The 20383-nt window shown below is 40.1% G+C and overlaps 1 long non-coding RNA gene across 4 annotated transcripts in view; it reads right to left on the minus strand.

Moving 5' to 3' along the window:
- The window catches only part of LOC309649899, a 309487-nt gene that overhangs the window by 93240 nt on the left and 195864 nt on the right, over nucleotides 1-20383 (minus strand). For all 4 annotated transcript variants that reach the window (XR_014257347.1, XR_014257348.1, XR_014257349.1 and 1 more), the window contains one exon: nucleotides 9218-9813. This is a non-coding gene — a long non-coding RNA (uncharacterized lncRNA). The remainder of the gene's footprint in view (nucleotides 1-9217; nucleotides 9814-20383) is intronic.

The raw sequence follows: 20383 nt of genomic DNA on the forward strand, positions 1-20383 counted from the left end.
TAAATATAATGATATAAATAGGTTAAAGATAAGAGTTGAAAAACATATGCAATGAAAATACCAGTAGAAGAAAGAATAGCAAAAGAAAAAAAACCAACACACACACACACACACACCCCCAAAAAAACTCAATCAAAAAATGGGCTGAAGACCTAAGCAGACATTTCTCCAAAGAAGAGATACAGATGGCCAACAGGCACATGAAAAGATGCTCAATGTCACTAATGATAAGAGAAATGCAAATCAAAACCACAATGAGGTATTACCTCATACTGGTCAGAATGGCCATCATCAAAAAGTCTACAAATATTAAATGCTGGAGAGGATGTGGAGAAAAGGGAACCCTCCTACACTGTTGGTGGGAATGTAAATTGGTGCACCCACTATGGAGAACACTATGGAGGTTCCTTAAACTAAAAATAGAGCCACCATATGATCCAGCAATCCCATTCCTGGGTATATATCCAGAAAAGACAAAAACTCTTAATTCGAAAGGATACATGCATCTCAATGTTCACAGCAGCACTATTTACAATAGCCAAGACATGGAAACAACCCAAGTGCCCAGATGATTGGCTTAAGAAGATGTGGTACATATACATACAATGGAATATTACTCAGCCACAAAAATGAATGAGATATTGCCATTAGCAGCAACATGGATGGACCTAGAGAAGGTTATACTTAGTGAAGCCAGACAGAGAAAGACAAATATTATATGATATCACTTATATGTGGAACCTAAAAATAATACAAATGAATCTATATACAAAACAAACAGACTCACAACATAGAAAACAAACTTACGGTTACCAAAGGGTAAAGGGAGGTGGGGAGGGATAAATTAGGAGTATGGGATTAACAGATCCAAACTACTATCCATAAAATAGATAAGCAACAAAAATTTACTGTATAGCACAGGGAATTATATTCAATATCTTGTCATAACCTATAATGGAAAATAATCTGAAAAAAAAACTGAATCACTTTGTTGTACACCTGAAACTAACACAACACCGTAAATCAACTATACTTCAATTGAAAAATGAATGGAATGGGTATATTAACATTAGACAAACTAGACTTCACATCAAGCAGTGTTATCAGGAATAAAAGAGAGACATTACAGAATGAAAAAAAAAGGTCATCCCAACAAGAATTCGTAACAATCCTAAATGTATATGCACCTAAGAACAAGGATGCAAAATACAGTGAAGAGAAAACTGATACAACTGAAAGGATAAATGGACAAATCGACAATTATACTTGGAAATTTCACCTACTCCCCTCTCCATAATCAACAGAACACGCAAATCAGGAGAACACAGAAAGTCAGCAAGGATATAGAAGACCTGAACAACACCATTAACCAACTTGACCTAATTGACATTTATAGAACACGCCAATTAGGTATCAGAACAGCATCAGAACAACACTTTCCATGTACACACTGAAAATTCACCAAGACGGATTATATTTTGGGCCATGCAAGAAACCTTAACAAATTTAAAATAATTGAAAATCATACAAAGCACGTCTCTGACCATAATGGAATTAAACTAGAAATCTGCAACAGAAAGATATCTGAAAAATCCCCCAAATATTTGGAAATTGAAACACACTTGTAAATTGTTCATGAGTCAGGAAAACTATCTCAATGGAAATTAGAAAATAAAAGAAACAAAAATACAACATATCAAAACCTCTATGAGGCATTAGAGCAGTGCTTAGCGGCATTGGTTGCTAGTAACTGTTTAATAATAGGCTCTCTGGAAGGGGGAAGACGCCCTAGTGCATAGTATTTCTGACTTCTGTGGTGTAAATACTCCCACTCCAGCTGATTTCAAGGTGACATCACTGAACACAAGGTTGGGAAGAGGTGGGCACAATTGAGTCTCACGGCTCCAGGTCACAAGTGCCTGAAGGGAAATTGTAGCATTAAATACTTATATTAGAAAAGATGAAAGCTCTCAAATTAAAAAAAAATCTAGCTTTGCATTTAGAAAATGAAAAAGAGCAAATTAAACCCAAAACAAGCAGAAGGAAGGAAATAATAAAGAGCAGAAATCAGTGAAATCAAAAATAGAAAAAAAAAATCAGTGAAACCAAGAGCTGGTTCTATGCAAAGATCAATAAATCAACAAACCTCTAGTCATGACCAAGAAAAAGAGACAAGTGACAAACTGCCAATATCAGAAATGGAAATGGAGAGATCACTATAGACTCTACTCACATTAAAAGGATAATAAAGGAATATTATGAACAATTATACCATGTATTTGACAACTCAGATGAAATGGACTAACTACTTGAAAGACTTGAACTACCAAAACTCAAGAAGAAATAGATAACTTGAATAGTTCTATATTAAAGAGGGTTCTGGACCCAATTCCAGCATGGGGGTGGGAGGGTTTTTCCATATCGACAATTCTCCGACACTAGCTGGGTGTCCTAAAATTCAATACAATTCTGACACTATCTACCTGGAGATAGCATCAGATCCCACATGTTAAGAGTTCAGTCTTTTTTTTTTTTTTTTTTTTGGCCACACTTGTGGGATCTTAGTTCCCTGACCAGGGATCAAACCCAGGCCTATGGCAGTGAAAGTGTGGAGTCCTAACCACTGGACCACTAAGGAACTCCCGAAAGTTCAGTCTTACAAGACTGCCTCTCCCCACGTACCCCCCTGCCCCCATGCACCCCACCCCCGCCCCCATGCACACATGTGTGCACACACTTACCCACCTACCCACACACACACACTTCAGATGCTAGTTGCAAGTCCAGGTTATCAATTGTGCTTCTAACCAACTGGCTATAGATGGGAGGTTCCAACGACGCCCTCCTTGGATTCAATTAACTTGCTAGAGAGGCTCATAGAACTCAGAGAAACATTTTACTTACTAGACCACTGGTTTATTGTAAAAGGACATTACTCAGGAACAGCCAGCTAGAAGAGATGCATAGGGGAAGGTATGGGGAAAGGGCTCAGAGCTTCCAGGCTCCCTCTGAATGTACCACTCTCCCCAAATCTCTATGTGTTCACTAACCCGGAAGCTCTCTCGATCCTTTTGGGTTTTTATGGAGGCTTCATTACATAGTCATGAAACTGAGTCCCCCTAAAACCAAGTTCCTCTGCCGAGTTTATGATTAGCCTCTCTATCCAAAACTTTATTCCTTTTCTTGTCCCACACATGTTCTCCCTCAAGATTGAGGAGGATCAAAGAAAAGGGGGGACTGTGACTGAGCAGGACCTTATGGGGTCTTCCCATGACAGATTCCGCACCCCACCCCCCGCCATGTCCTCCACCTGCCTCTTGTTTGTAGAAAATCTTTAGCTGCCTAGGCCTTCCCTGAGTTCCAAAGAACAAATTTAATCAGAAGTGAGAAAATGCAGAGACAGAGGAAAACAGTTAAGCAAGACAAAATAATAATAGTTTACCCATTAAACAAAGTCAAGGACCTTTAGTACCTCCTCAAGGGCTAGACAGTATTCTGAGGCATATCCTTGAGCCGTTTTGCAGATACTGAAACCCCCACCAGGTGGAAGAAGTTAACTGCACGCTGACCACAAGCACACAGACCTCAGACAGGTTGGAACCAGAAGCTTAATGATGCTGACTCCCAATTACCTCACCACCAACCAGTCAGAAGAGTGTCCACGAGTTGATCATGCATCTCACAACCCTCTCCTTTACCCTATCTTTAAAAACCCTTCCCTGAAATCCAACAGGGAGTTTGGGTCTTTTGAGAATTAGTGGCCTGGACTCCTTGTTTGGCCTTAACAATAAATGCTGCACTTTCCTTCACCACAACCTGGTGTCAGTGGACTGGCTTTATTGCACACAGGTGAGCAAAGTTTGGCTTGGTAACAGCCACAGTCGATTAAATCATTAGCGTTTGGTGATTGATCCAACCTCCAGCCCCTCTCCCCTCCCCAGAGGTCAGGTGAGTTGGATGGAAATTCCAACACTCTAATTACATAGTCAGCTTCTCCAGCGACCAGCTCCCATCCTTAGGTGCTATCCAAAAAAGTCACCTTATTAACATAGCAAAAAACACGTTATTGCTCTCATCACTTAGGAAATTCCAAGCGTTCTAGAAGCTCTGTGCCAGAAATGGGGATGAAGACCAAATACATATTTCTTATTAAAAATCACAATATTACATATATCAAAGAAATTGAATTTATAGTTAAAAACCTTCCAACAACAAAAACTCCAGGTACAGACAGTTCTGCTACCAAACATTTTGGGGGAGAAATAATACCAGTTCTACACAATATCTTTGGAAAACAGAAGAGGGGAGAATACTTCCCATTTCATTTGATGAGGCCAGCCTTACCGTATTACTGAAGCCAGGTAAAGATGTTGAACCAGGTTCGTTCTCCGACGCACAGCAAGCCAAACACTGAGATGCCGAGGTTTGCAGCAGAGGAAGGACTTATTCACAGGGCAGCCAAGCGAAGAGAACAAATCTCAAACCCGCCTCCCTGAATGCAAGAGGCTCAGGGTATTTATAGGATAAAGCTGGTGGGTGGGGAGCATGGGGAGCATGGAGAAAGGTGATTGGAGCTAACAAAAAGGTGAAACAATTGTTCTGCGCAGGTGCAATGAACCCACATGCTTCTTCATGGGACACATGTCCAGAAAGTGGCAGCGACAGCATGTTCTCAGGGTGGAGCTCCTGGCCCTCTGACTTCAAAAGGTTATCGGACATTCGCACATGCCCAGGTAGGGGATCGGTAGTTCCAATCAGTCTTAACTAGCTCAAGCTGGAACTGGACACAGCTGACTCCAAGTTTCTGAAAAAACAACTTGGGCAAACACCTTATTGTTTAGGCTACGTGATGCTTGGAGGACATGCAAATTTTTGCAAAAACAATTAAAGTGAGCCTGATCAGTGAAGGCAGTTTACAAGTTTAATGGATCTAACTGATGATTGCCCTCAGTTTCAAAGACATAACAAGAAAGAAAAACTGCAAACCAATGTCCTCCATGAACACAGAGGGGAAAATCTATAACAATACATTATCAAATCGAATTCAGCAGCATGTAAAAAATGTAATAATCACATCCAAGAGGAGTTCATCCTGGGAATGCAAGGCTGGTATATACAGTTGAAAATCAATCAATGAAATTTACCATCTTAAGAGTAAAGAAAAAAATTCATGTGATCATCTCAATACATGAAGAAAAGGCATGTGACGATATCCATTCATGATAACAATCAGCAAAATATGAATAGAAGGGAACTTCCTCAACCTGATGAAGTTGAAAACCTACAACTAACATCATATTTAATCATGAAATAATGAATGCTTTTCCCCAACATCAGGCACAAGTGAAAGTTGTCCATTCTCACTGCTCCTATTCAACATCACTGGAAGTTTTAGCCAGTGCAACAATGCAAGAAAATAAATAAAAGATACACTGATTGGAAAGGAAGAAATAAAATTGTCCTCATTTCCATTCGATATGATTATCTACATAGAAAATTCAAAGAATCTACAAAAAAGCTCCTGCAACTAATAAGTATGCCTTTCAAGACTGCACGATGCATGATCAATATACAAAAGTTAATTGTATGTCTATATAGTAGCAATGAACAATTGGAATGTGAAATAAGAAAGAACAATTTGCGGGCTTCCCAGGTGGCGCAGTGGTTGAGAATTTGCCTGCCAATGCAGGGGACACGGGTTCGAGCCCTGGTCTGGGAAGATCCCATATGCCACGGAGCGACTAGGCCTGTGAGCCACAATTGCTGAGCCTGTGCGTCTGGAGCCTGTGCTCCGCAACAAGAGAGGCCGCGACAGTGAGAGGCCCGCGCACCGCGATGAAGAGTGGCCCCCACTCGCCGCAACTAGAGAAAGCCCTCGCACAGAAACGAAGACCCAACACAGCCATAAATATAAAAATAAATAAATTTAAAAAAAAAAAAAAAAAAGCTCTCATCACAAGGAAAAAGAAATGTAGCTGTGTGGTGATGGATGTTAACTAGACTTATTAAAAAAAAAAAAAAAAAAAAAAAAGAACAATTTGCAACCACACCAGAAAAAAGAAATACTTAGTAGGTATAAATCTAACAAAATATGTACATGATCTGTATGCTGGAATCTATAGAATACTAATGAAAGAAATCAAAGCAGACCAAATAAATGGAGAGATATACTTTGTTCATGGATTGGAAGACTCAATAATGTTAAATATCAATTCTCCTCAATATATCTATAGATTCATGCAATCCCAATTTAAAAGAACAGCAGAAATTTTTGTTAGTAATTTTTGTCAGTATCAATAAGCAGATTCTAAAACGTATAGCAAAAGGAAAAAGGAAATAGAATAGCTAAAACAGTTTTGGGAATGAAGAACAAAGTTTCAAGACTCATGCTACTTGATTTCAAGACTTTCTATTAAGCTGCAGTAATCAAGTCAGTGTGGTATTGGCTGAAAGATAAGATCATAGAATAAAATAGGTTGTCCAAAAATAGACACAAATATGGTTAGCTGAGTTTTGGCAAAGATGCAAAGGCAATTCAATTGAGAAAAAAATACCTTTCAAGAAGAGGTGCTGGAACACCATTTCCATATGCAATCCACAGGTAAAAAAAAAAAAAAAAAAAATCAACCTTGGCCCATTCCTCACACTTCATACAAAAATTAACTTGGAATAGATCACAGACCTAAATATAAAATGTGAAAAAATAGGAATTCCCTGGTGGTCCAGTGCTTAGGACTTGGCACTTTCACTGCCATGGGCCCAGGTTCAATCCCTGGTCAGGGAACTAAGATCCTGCAAGCCACGTGGTGTGGCCAAAAAAAAAAAAAAAAAATGAAAGAGTAAAACTTCTAGAAGAAAACATAGGAGAGAATCTTTATGACCTTTTGTTAGGCACAGGCAAACACAATCTGTAAAAGAGAAAAATAAAGTTTACCTCCTCATAATTAAAAACTTCTTCTCTGCTGAAAACACTGTTAAGAGATGAAAAGACATCCTCACTTCCTGAGACCTTACTTGTTGGGAGAAAGTATTTGCAAATCACATACCTTAAAAGGCCTTATATCTAGAATACATAAATTACTCCCAAAACAACAATGAGAAAACAAGAAACTCAATAAAAAATGTTTGAAAAGATACTTCCCCAAAAAAGATATACAAGTGTCAAATAAGGACATGAACAGATGCTCATTATAATTAGTCATTAGCAAAATGTAAATTAAAAGCACAATGGCATACTTCTATACACCTACTAGAATGGCCAACACTCCCCCGCCACAAGTCACCCTGTCTCCCCTAAGCTGTACTGGCAAAGATGCACAGCAACTGGAACTCTCATACATTGCTAGTGAGAGGCTGAATCCACAAAAGGACAATGGCCAGAATCATATAAAGAAACAGAGCCATGACCTACAACCACTGGAGCAACCAGCCAGAGACCTTAAACCACACCTCTGAAGCAACCAGTCTAGAAAGCCAACCCACAACCTCTGCAGTAGTTGGCCCCAAACGGTCAGGACTTCGTCAATAACCGCCAGCTTCCCTAATTTTTGCCCCTGCTTCCAATTTAGGACCAACCAGAGAAAGATATACTACGGGCTCCCTTAACCAATCACATAGGATGCCCCACTTCTAGTTAGCTCGGGCCTACAGCCTTTGCAAGGCCAACAGCCTCCAATCAGGAAATACCTGAAGCCATCCCTTTTTTCCATTGTAAAGCTTTTGAGCTACCCCGCCTGCCAAACACAAGTGATACTGGCTGACTCCCTTGCCATATAGTAAGCTCTGAGTAAACAACCTCTGTTTGCTCTCATATGGGCGATCTTTGTTTATTTCCCCACTGGTGGGAATGCAAATTTTCATGGCCTAGAGAAATCCACAAGGTTCCACAAATTTCTGTGGAAGTCTTCAGACTAGTAGTCTCACTATAACTCTGGCCTCTAATCCCAGCTCCCAACATTGTGTCTCTGAATGGTCATTGAATAAACTTAGATGCAAAATTCGGTTCACATCAGATCACATCACATCAAATATTTCATAACATTTATGAAAGGTCCAGAAGGTTTAATGGAGGAAATACATCATGCAGCACAGAGCACTCAGCAATCTCTTTGCCCTCCCATATCCTGCTACATTTCTCCACGACAGTTAGGAGCAATATTTATAATGAATTAAATTACACAGCTGGGGGACTTCCCTGGTGGCTCAGTGGTTAAGAATCCTCCTGCAAATGCAGCGGCACAGGTTAGAGCCCTGGTCTGGGAAGATCGCACATGCCGCAGAGCAACTAAGCCCGTGCGCCACAGCTACTGAGCCTGCACTCTAGAGCCCGCAAGCCACAACTACTGAAGCCCACGTGCCACAACTACTGAAGCCCGTGAGCCGAGAGCCCATGCTCCGCAACAATAGAAGCCCCCAAAATGAGAAGCCTGCGTGCCGCAACGAAGAGTAGCCCCCGCTCGTCGCAACTAGAGAAAAGCCCGCATGCAGCAACAAAGACCCCATGCAGCTAAAAATAAATAAATAAATAATAAAATAAATAGATAAACAAAAACCTTGAGGATATTTTTTAAAAAATTACACAGCTGGGTCCCACTTTGATGGAATAACACTTGTAAAATACACTGTTAACATATGTTAAGGTCCTTATACTTCCTTCCACAATTTCAGCTGGCCCTACTATACTGGAGCCTCAGTTTTGGATTTTTGAGTTCCAAAAGCCTGGACGTAAAGGGATAGGGAATGACTCCTGTGCATAGATGATGGCTGTGGGAAAAGACAAGCCATGCCTGTACCTTTGATTGCAGCCAACGGGTCACCTACTGACTGTTTGCCCTAAAACTCTGCTTAGCCCCTGTCTGAAATATCTCACATGGGTGGCCCTTCTTACTACATCAATGTTATTTGTTAATTGCTTTGCTGATTGATCAGTTTTCTAATAGCACTTCCATGGACTTGGTTCAGTCTTCTATCTTTTTCAACACTTGGAGTTTCACTCTGCAGCCAACTAGATGGGCAAGGTTGGTAGCTGGTGCTAATAAGGGAGGAATGTATATGAGTAAGGACTAATTTTGTAAGTGGCCAGTTCATCATGAATACTTTCTGGCTTTACATAAGCTTATGAGTTTGGGGATTCAGAAAATAAGTATGTGGACCATATGAGTTATTTATTGCTACATTATCATTACCTCAGTGGCTTAGGGCAACAAACACTTATTACCTCATACAATTTCTGAGAGTCAGGTGGTTCTAGCTCAGGTCTCTCATGAGGTTTCAGTCAAGGTGTTGGCTGGGGCTGTAGTCATCTTAAGGCTTAACTGGGGCTGGAGGAACTCACTCACATGGCTGTTGGCTGGAGGTCTGTTTTTCACTGGCTTGTGGCAGGAGAGCTCAGTTTATTGCCATGTGGAGTGCTCCATAGAGTTTCTTTTCTTTTTTTTTTTTTAATAAATTTATTTATTTATTTATTTTTGGCTGCGTTGGGTCTTCAGGCTTCCTCTAGTTGCGGTGAGTGGGAGCTACTCTTCATTGTGGTGCGAGGGCTTCTCATTGCGGTGGCTTCTCTTGTTGCGGAGCACAGGCTCTAGGTGTGCGGGCTTCAGTAGTTGTGGCTCGTGGGCTCTAGAGCACAGGCTCAGCAGTTATGGCGTACAGGCTTAGCCGTTCTGTGGCATGTGGGATCTTCACAGACCAGGGCTCGAAACTGTGTGCCCTTCATTGGCAGGCGGATTCTTAACCACTGCGCCACCAGGGAAGTCCTACAGAGTTTCTTAATTGTCCTCATGACATAACAGCTGACTTCTCCCAGAAAAGCAGCTGAAGAGACACAGAGAGAAGGAGAGAAGGGGAGAGAGAGAGGGAGATGTCTTTTAGCTTCAGAAGTCATATACCATCACTTCTGCCATAGTCTATTGGTTACAAAGACCAACCTTGATACAGTTTGGGAGGAGACTATGCAAGGGCATGAATACCATGAGTTGTGGGTCCCTGGGGACTGTTTTGGAGACTGGCTACCACTGTATGCCCTCTGGCCCCCAACGATTCATATTCCTTCCACATGCCAAATACACTCATCCCCTGTCAGGGCACCCCAAAGTCTAATCCCATTATAGCATCAGCCTGAAGTCCAGAATTTCATCATCTAAATCAGGTCCAGGTATAGATGAGGTTTCTCAAGCATATATTCTATTTTATTTTTAATAAATTTATGTATTTATTTTTTAATTTTTGGCTGCGTTGGGTCTTCATTGCTGTGCATGGGCTTTCTCTAGTTGTGGCAAGCGGGGGCTACTCTTCATTGTGGTGCATGGGCTTCTCATTTTGGGGGTTTCTCTTGTTGCGGAGCACAGGCCCTAGGCGCAGGGGTTTCAGTAGTTGTGGCACACAGGCTCAGTAGTTGTGGCACACGGGCTGTAGAGCACAGGCTCAGTAGTTGTGGCGCACAGGCTTAGTTGCTCCGTGGCGTTTGGGATCTTCCTGGACCAGGGATCGAACCTGTGTCCCCTGCACTGGCAGGCAGATTCTTAACCACTGCGTCACCAGGGAAGTCCCTCAAGTATATATTCTTAAGTACAGTTTCTCCAGTGAAATGCCTCTTCTTCTGAAGACCTGTGGACTAAAGAGAAAGTCATCTGCCTCGCTCCCCCAACATACAGTGGTGGGCTAGGCATAGGATAACATACTCATTCCTATTCAAAAAGCAGGGAGAGGGCAGACAGCAGAAGCAAGAAGAACTACAATCCTGCAGCTTGTGGAACAAAAACCACATTCACAGAAAGATAGACAAGATGAAAAGGCAGAGGGCTATGTACCAGATGAAGGAACAAGATAAAACCCCAGAAAAACAACTAAATGAAGTGGAGATAGGCAGCCTTCCAGAAAATGAATTCAGAATAATGATAGTGAAGATGATCCAGGACCTCGGAATAAGAATGGAGGCAAAGATCGAGAAGATTCAAGAAGTGTTTAACAAAGACCTAGAAGAATTAAAGAACAAACAAACAGAGATGAACAATACAATAGCTGAAATGAAAAATACACTAGAAGGAGTCAATAGCAGAATAACTGAGGCAGAAGAACGGATAAGTGACCTGGAAGACAGAATGGTGGAATTCACTGTTGCAGAACAGACTAAAGAAAAAAGAATGAAAAGAAATGAAGACAGCCTAAGAGACCTCTGGGACAACATTAAATGCAACAACATTCGCATTATAGGGGTCCCAGAAGGAGAAGAGAGAGAGAAAGGACCAGAGAAAATATTTGAAGAGATTATAGTTGAAAACTTCCCTAACATGGGAAAGGAAATAGCCACCCAAGTCCAGGAAGCGCAGACAGTCCCATACAGGATAAACCCAAGGAGAAACACACCAAGACACATAGTAATCAAACTGGCAAAAATTAAAGACAAAGAAAAATTATTGAAAGCAGCAAGGGAAAAACGACAAATAACATACAAGGGAACTCCCATAAGGTTAACAGCTGATTTCTCAGCAGAAACTCTACAAGCCAGAAGGGAGTGGCATGACATACTTAAAATGATGAAAGGGAAGAACCTACAACCAAGATTACTCTACCCGGCAAGGATCTCATTCAGATTCGATGAAGAAATCAAAAGCTTTACAGACAAGCAAAAGCTAAAAGAATTCAGCACCAGCAAACCAGCCCTACAACAAATGCTAAAGGAACTTCTCTAAGTGGGAAACACAAGAGAAGAAAAGGACCTACACAAACAAACCCAAAACAATTAAGAAAATGGTCATAGGAACATACATATTGATAATTACCTTAAAAGGGAATGGATTAAGTGCTCCAACCAAAAGACACAGGCTTGCTGAATGGATACAAAAACAAGACCCATATATATGCTGTCTACAAGAGACCCACTTCAGACCTAGGGACACATACAGACTGAAAGTGAGGGGATGGAAAAAGATATTCCATGCAAATGGAAATCAAAAGAAAGCTGGAGTAGCAATACTCATATCAGATAAAATAGACTTTAAAATAAAGAATGTTACAAGAGACAAGGAAGGACACTACATAATGATCAAGGGATCAAGCCAAGAAGAAGATATAACAATTATAAATATATATGCACCCAACATAGGAGCACCTCAATACATAAGGCAACTTGCTAACAGCTATAAAAGAGGACATCCACAGTAACACAATAATAGTGGGGGACTTTAACACCTCACCTACACCAATGGACAGATAATCCAAACAGAAAATTAATAAGGAAACCCAAGCTTTAAAAGACACAATAGACCAGATAGATTTAATTGATATTTATAGGACATTCCATCCAAAAACAGCAGATTACACTTTCTTCTCAAGTGCGCACAGAACATTCTCCAGGAGAGATCACATCTTGGGTCACAAATCAAGCCTCAGTAAATTTAAGAAAATTGAAATCATATCAAGCATCTTTTCTGACCACAACGCTATGAGATTAAAAATCAATTACAGGGAAAAAAACGTAAAAAATACAAACACTTGGAGGCTAAACAACACGCTACTAAATAACCAAGAGATCACTGAAGATATCAAAGAGGAAATCAAAAAATACCTAGAGACAAATGACAATGAAAACACGACGATTCAAAACCTATGGGATGCAGCAAAAGCAGTTCTAAGAGGGAAGTTATAGCAATACAAGCCTACCTCAAGAAACAAGAAAAATCTCAAGTAAACAATCTAACCTTACACCTAAAGGAACTAGAGAAAGAAGAACAAACAAAGCCCAAAGTTAGCAGAAGGAATGAAATCATAAAGATCAGAGCAGAAATAAATGAAATAGAAACAAAGAAAACAATTGCAAAGATCAATAAAACTAAAAGCTGGTTCTTTGAGAAGATAAACAAAATTGATAAACCATTAGCCAGACTCATCAAGAAAAAGAGGGAGAGGACTCAAATCAATAAAATTAGAAATGAAAAAGGAGAAGTTACAATAGACATGGCAGAAATACAAATCATCCTAAGAGACTACTACAAGCAACGCTATGCCAATAAAACGGACAATCTGGAAGAAATGGACAAATTCTCAGGAAGGTATAACCTTCCAAGACTGAACCAGGAAGAAATAGAAAATATGAACAGACCAATCACAAGTCATGAAATAGAAACTGTGATTAAAAATCTTCCAACAAACATAAGTCCAGGACCAGATGGCTTCACAGGTAAATTCTAACAAACATTTAGAGAAGAGCTAACACGCATCCTTCTCAAACTCTTCCAAAAAATTGCAGAGGAAGAAACACTCCCAAACTCATTTTACGAAGCCACCATCACCCTGATACCAAAACCAGACAAAGATACTACAAAAAAAGAAAATTACAGACCAATATCACTGATGAATATAGATGCAAAAATCCTCAACAAAATACTAGCAAACAGAATCCAACAACACATTAAAAGGATCATACACCACGATCAAGTGGGATTTATCTCAGGGATGCAAGGATTCTTCAGTATATGCAAATCAATCAATGTGATACACCATATTAACAAACTGAAGAATAAAAACCAGATGATCATCTCAATAGATGCAGAAAAAGCTTTTGACAAAATTCAACACCCATTTATGATAAAAACGCTCCAGAAAGTGGGCATAGAGGGAACCTACCTCAACATAATAAAGGCCACATACGACAAACCCACAGCAAACATCATTCTCAATGGTGAAAAACTGAGAGCATTTCCTCTAAGATCAGGAACGAGACAAGGATGTCCACTCTCACCACTATTATTCAACATAGTTTTGGAAGTCCTAGCCATGGCAATCAGAGAAGAAAAAGAAATAAAAGGAATCCAAATTGGAAAAGAAGAAGTAAAACTGTCACTGTTTGCAGATGACATGATACTATACATAGAGAATCCTAAAGAGACCACCAGAAAACTACTAGAGCTAATCAATGAATTTGGTAAAGTTGCAGGATACAAAATTAATGCACAGAAATCTCCTGCATTCCTATACACTAATGATGAAAAATCCGAAAGAGAAATTAAGGAAACACTCCCATTTACCATTGCAACAAAAAGAATAAAATACCTAGGAATAAACCTACCTAGGGAGACAAAAGACCTGTATGCAGAAAACTATAAGACACTGATGAAAGAAATTAAAGATGATACCAACAGATGGAGAGATATACCATGTTCTTGGATTGGAAGAATCAATATTGTGAAAATGACTATACTACCCAAAGCAATCTACAGATTCAATGCAATCCCTATCAAATTACCAGTGGCATTTTTTACAGAAGAAGAACAAAAAATCTTAAAATTTGTATGGAGACACAAAAACCCTGAGTAGCCAAAGCGGTATTGAGGGAAAAAAACGGAGCTGGAGGAATCAGACTCCCTGACTTCAGACTATACTACAAAGCTACAGTAATCAAGACAATATGGTACTGGCACAAAAACAGAAACATAGATCATTGGAACAAGATAGAAAGCCCAGAGATAAACCCACACACCTATGGTCAACTAATCTATGACAAAGGAGGCAAAGATATACAATGGAGAAAAGACAGTCTCTTCAATAAGTGGTGCTGGGAAAACTGGACAGCTACATGTAAAAGAATGAAATTAGAATATTACCTAACAGCATACACAAAAATAAACTCAAAATGGATTCGAGACCTAAATGTAAGACCGGACACTATAAAACTCTTAGAGGAAAACATAGGAAGAACACTCTTTGACATAAATCACAGCAAGATCTTTTTTGATCCACCTCCTAGAGTAATGGAAATAAGAACAAAAAAATAAACACATGGGACCTAATGAAACTTAAAAGTTTTTGCACAGCAAAGGAAACCATAAACAAGATGAAAAGACAACCCTCAGAATGGGAGAAAATATTTGCAAACGAATCAACGGACAAAGGATTAATCTCCAAAATATATAAACAGCTCAGGCAGCTCAATATTAAAGAAACAAACAACCCAATCCAAAAATGGGCAGAGGACCTAAATAGACATTTCTCCAAAGAAGATATACAGATGGCCAAGAAGCACATGAAAAGCTGCTCAACATCACTAATTATTAGAGAAATGCAAATCAAAACTACAATGAGGTATCACCTCACACCAGTTAGAATGGGCATCATCATAAAATCTACAAACAACAAATGCTGGAAAGGGTATGGAGAAAAGGGAACCCTCTTGCACTGTTGGTGGGAATGTAAATTGAAACAGCCACTATGGAGAATAATATGGAGGTTCCTTAAAAAACTAAAAATAGAACTACCATAGGACCCAGCAATCCCACTACTGGGCATATACCCAGAGAAAACCGTAATTCAAAAAGACACATCCACCCCAATGTTCACTGCAGCACTATTTACAATAGCCAGGTCATGGAAGCAACCTAAATGCCCATCGACAGACGAATGGATAAAGAAGTTGCGGTACATATATACAATGGAATATTACTCAGCCATAAAAAGGAACGAAACTGAGTCATTTGTTGAGACGTGGATGGATCTAGAGACTGTCATACAGAGTGAAGTAAGTCAGAAAGAGAAAAACAAATATCGTATATTAACGCATGTATGTGGAACCTAGAAAAATGGTACAGATGAACCGGTTTGCAGGGCAGAAGTTGAGACACAGATGTAGAGAACAAACGTATGGACACCAAGGGGGGAAAACCGCGGTGGGGTGGGGGTGTGCTGAATTGGGCAATTGGGATTGACATGTATACACTGATGTGTATAAAATTGATGACTGATAAGAAAAAAAAATGGCATGTGATACTTAACAAAGGAAATAAACACACACACATACACACACACAAACACACACACACACACACGTAGAAAAAAACAAAAACAAGATACATGCACTCCAATGTTCACTGCAGCACTATTTACAACAGCCAGACATGGAAGCAACCTAAATGTCCATTGACAGAGGAATGGATAAAGAAGATGTGGTACATATATACAATGGAATATTACTCAGCCATAAAAAGAAATGAAATAATGCCATTTGCAGCAACATGGATGGACCTAGAGATTATCATTCTAAGTGAAGTCAGACAGAGAAAGACAAATATCATATATCACTTACATGTGGAATTTAGGAAGATGATACAAATGAACTTATTTACAAAAGAGAAACAGACTCACAGACTTCAAAACCAAGACTTTGGTTACCAAAGGGGAAAGTGGTGGCGGGGGGGTGGGGGGGAGAATAAATTAGGACGTTGGGATTAACATACACACACTACTATATATAAAATAGATAACCAACAAGGACCTACTGTACAGCACAGGGAACTCTACTCAATATTCTGTAATAACCTATATGGGAAAAGAATCTGAAAAAGAATGGATACATGTATAACTGAACCACTCTGCTGTACACCTGAAACTAACACAACATTGTAAATCAACTATACCTCAATATAAAATAAAAATTAAATTTAAAAAGAGGTAATTATTATGGATGGTTATACCATTTATGCAAAAATAAAGTACAAATTTAAATTGTCAAAAAAATTTTCCCCTCAACTTGTTATTTTGAAAAATTTTAAACCTGCAGAAAAGCTGAAAGAACAGTACAGTATATAACCTTTCCATGGATTGACCAATTAACCTTTGCCATGTGAGTTTTTATCTCTGTAACTACGTCTGTATCTACGTGTAGACGTGTATTTACACATGCACGTATGTCTCTATAATCAATACATTTATATCTATACACATTTTTTTGTTGTTGGATCACATAAAAGTTGCAGACAGCATCGCCCCTCACCTCTAAACTCTTCAGCATTATCTCCTAAGATGAAGGACATTTTTCTACATAATCACAATACCACTAACAAACCTAAGAAAAGTAACAGTAATTCAATAGTACCAACTATATACAGTTGACCCTTGAACAACGTGGGGGGTTAGGGGTGCCAACCCTCTGAGCAGTCAAAACAGAGTTGGCCCTCTGCATCCGAAGTTCTGCATCTGAGGAGTCAACCAACCTCAGATCATGTATTACTGTAGTATTTACAAGTGGAAAAAAAAGTGTGTAAGTGGACCCATGCAGTTGAAATCCTCATTGTTCAAGGGTCAGCTGTAGTGTGGTATTCAAATTTCCTTATATTTTTAAAAAATGTCTTTTACAGCTGTTTGTTTTTTAGGTGGAGGGGGCTTAAGGATCACCACAAGGACAAAGGTGCATAGGTGTGAAAACTCCTGCAATAGTGATTTTTCAAAAATGCAAAGAACCTGAATCCTGGAAGCTGTAGATAGGTAAAGTTGACTGACATTGACCCTGAGGAAGACGCCAGAACAGAAAATTTTCTAATTTAAATTGTATTCTGAATGGATAATATATTCACTTGGTTCAAAACTCAAGAGGTACAAAACGTTTGTTGAAAAGTCTTCTTGCCCCTGTTCTCTAGTCACCCAGACTTTTTTACCTGAGCAGCCAGTATTAGCAGTTTTATATTTTCTTCCAGAGATAATGTATGCATACACAAGCAAATATGAAAATACTTCCCTTTTTCACACAAGTAGTAGTGTTTTATCACTTAATATAAATCATATAATTTCACTAAGTCATGGGGTTGATTCCTTTGACAAATACTGAGTACCAGTTATGTACTAGGTACTGCTCTCTCATTAATACATATATTTTGAAATAATTATAGATTCACAGGAGGTTGCAAAGTCTAGAGGGGGTGGGAGTGACAAAGCCCCCTTCGCCATTTTTCCCAGCTTTACATGTTTATAGTACAATATTAAAACCAGGAATTTAATGTTGGTATAGCAATAGGCACCTGTTTTACAAACTGGAGATGGAGCAGTGAACAGCCCTCAAGCAGGGCGGGGTAGATAAATACGTAAAATGTATGTTAGGTGGTGGTGACGTGTCCAGTGGGAAAACAAGGAAAGAGGAATAGGTTTGTGTGGGTGTTTTTCAATATTTTATTATGAAAATTTTCAGACGTTAAGAAAAGTTGAAAGAATTATACTGAGAATACCCATATATCTACATGTTACTGCATTTGTGTGTGTGTGTGTGCGCGCACATGCAAATTTTAAGTAGGGTGGTCAAGGAAGGTCTTGCTGAGAATGTGATAGTGAAATAAAGACCCAAAGGAGTCCAGTGGTTAGGACTTGGCGCTTTCACTGCTGAGGGCATGGGTTTGATCCCTGGTTGGGGAACTAAGATCCCTCAAGTCTTGTGGCCAAAAAAAGAAAAGAAAAAAAAAGATCCAAAGGAGTTGGGGGGGGGGGGAAAGACCATGGGTTTCTGGGGGAAGAGTTTTCCAGGCCGAGGGCACAGCAATTAGAAGGTCCTGAAGTGGGAACATTCTTGGGGTGTTGAGGGAAAGCAGGGAGGCCAGGGAGCTTGAAAAAGAGGCGATGAAGTCAGAGGTAATAGGGTGTCTTTTGACTGCTTATAGTGGTTTTTGCCAGGTTGAACATTTTTATTTTTATTAATTGCATTTATCAATAAGTCTTTTAAAGCTCCTAGGTTTTGCGTCATACTTTTAAAAAGCCCTCACCATTCTGAGATTGTTAGAAGATTCTCACTTCCTTTTCTAGTATTTTTAAGATCCCATCCTTTCATAATATTAATTCTTTTATGACTTTAGTTTTTATATTTAAATCTTTCATCCATTTGGAATTTATCATAGTGTAAGGCATGAGGTACAGATCTGGCTTTACTGTTTTGTCCAAATGTCATTTATTAAACAACCCACCTTTCCCTGATTTGAAATGCCACCTTTGCTACACTCTAAATTCCTGTACGTGTGTATTTGGGTCTATTTCTTGACCTAGTGTTCTACTCCATTGATCTGCCTGTGCACACTTATTGATTGTGGCTTTATGATATGTTCCAATATCGGGTAGGAAGAGTAGGTTACTAAAGTGTGTTTAAGCTTGACCAAAATAACTGGTAGGAACCAGAATGGGTTCACAATTCAGAACAGGGCCTATCAGACTAGCCCTTCTGGGTTTCTGGATCGATAGCCCAGGAAATGGGGAGAGTGCTTGACTTCAGCAAGCTCTTCATCAGTCTCCCAATATGCTTGTGGCCAGTGTAGCGAATGGTGGCCACATATTAGGAGAGTTAAATTATTCAAGCAGTTAATAATCATACCCAAAGGACAATAGAGCAGGGTCATCCTGGAGATTTCTTGGGCTGTGTTCCAGACCTTGCTCAAAATTCCTCTAAGTAACGTGGATGGAGAGCTGTGTACTAAATTTTCGTGGGACACAAAGTCGGAAGGCTAGCATGTATTTGGAATTGTCTGACAAGGATTTTTTTTAAAGTTGCATGGTAGAATTTCATAGGGGTCAGAATATGGTTCTGTCTTTGGGCTTCTCAAGCAACTGCATAGTATAGGAAGTTGTGGTTTAGCAGAAAGAGGGGGATACAGAGATGGGTGGGGGCTTAGGAGAGCCTGGATCAGGTGACAAAAGGGGGGGTGGGGATGTGGGTGGATGGGTTAGTGGGGGGCCTTGAAAGATCTGCCCAGGAGTTTGGGCTTTTCTCTAGGTGGCAGGGATTCCTTTAACGTTTAACCTGGAGGAGGGAAGCGACAAGTTCTATCTTCCATCAGCTTTGGCAGCCCGTGGAGGAGAGCAGGAGCCTGAGGGGTCAGGGAGGAAATGAACACTGGTGTAGGTGGCGGATGTTGAAGCGTGACTTTGGGCCGTGGCCATGGGCAGGGACGCGCAGGGCGGGCTGTCGGCTGTCTAAGAGTGCCCTTTGGCCTGCTCTCTGGTATCCGTGAATGCTTCAGTTCTGGGGACTCTTGCCAAAGGCTGGCTGGGCCTTGCCTGGGGACAGTCTCGAAGTCTTTCCACTTTTTCCCAGGAAGCAGATTAGTCTTCTGCCATCTCTCAGTACCATGTGTCAGTGTCATTGCTTACAATCCCCCAGAGATGGGGCTTTGAGAGGATAGCTAGCTAGAAACTATAGATAATCCCCCAAACGGCAGGGCCTATGGCCAAGATTGAAGTAATTTGGGGGTTCTTGAGCGCTTATGGGGTACAAGCAGGGTAGCAGGCATTGCGGAAACAAATAATACATTATTTGAGATCCTTCTCTAAAGGGATTCACAACCTGGCAATAATTAGAACACTTTGAGCAGTTCCTCTAGGATAGCAAGCAGCTGGATATGTGGGGTTTGGAGCTCAGGAGAGGGATCGGGGCTGCAGAGAGATTTGGGAGGGGGTAAGTCACCCCAGGAATATGATTTGAGTGAAAAAAGTAGGCTGTGTATGGAACTCAGAAAACACCAACATTTTAAGGGCAAGAGGAGCCTGTAAAGAAGAGTGAAGGGAACTTGGAGAGGGTGATGTCCCAGAAAACGAGAGAAGAGCTTCAAACGGGAGAGGGAAAGCATCAGTGCTGCTGAGAAAC

This window comes from Balaenoptera physalus (assembly GCF_965194825.1).
Source record: "Balaenoptera physalus genome assembly, chromosome: 20".
Taxonomy (NCBI): Eukaryota; Metazoa; Chordata; class Mammalia; order Artiodactyla; family Balaenopteridae; genus Balaenoptera; species Balaenoptera physalus.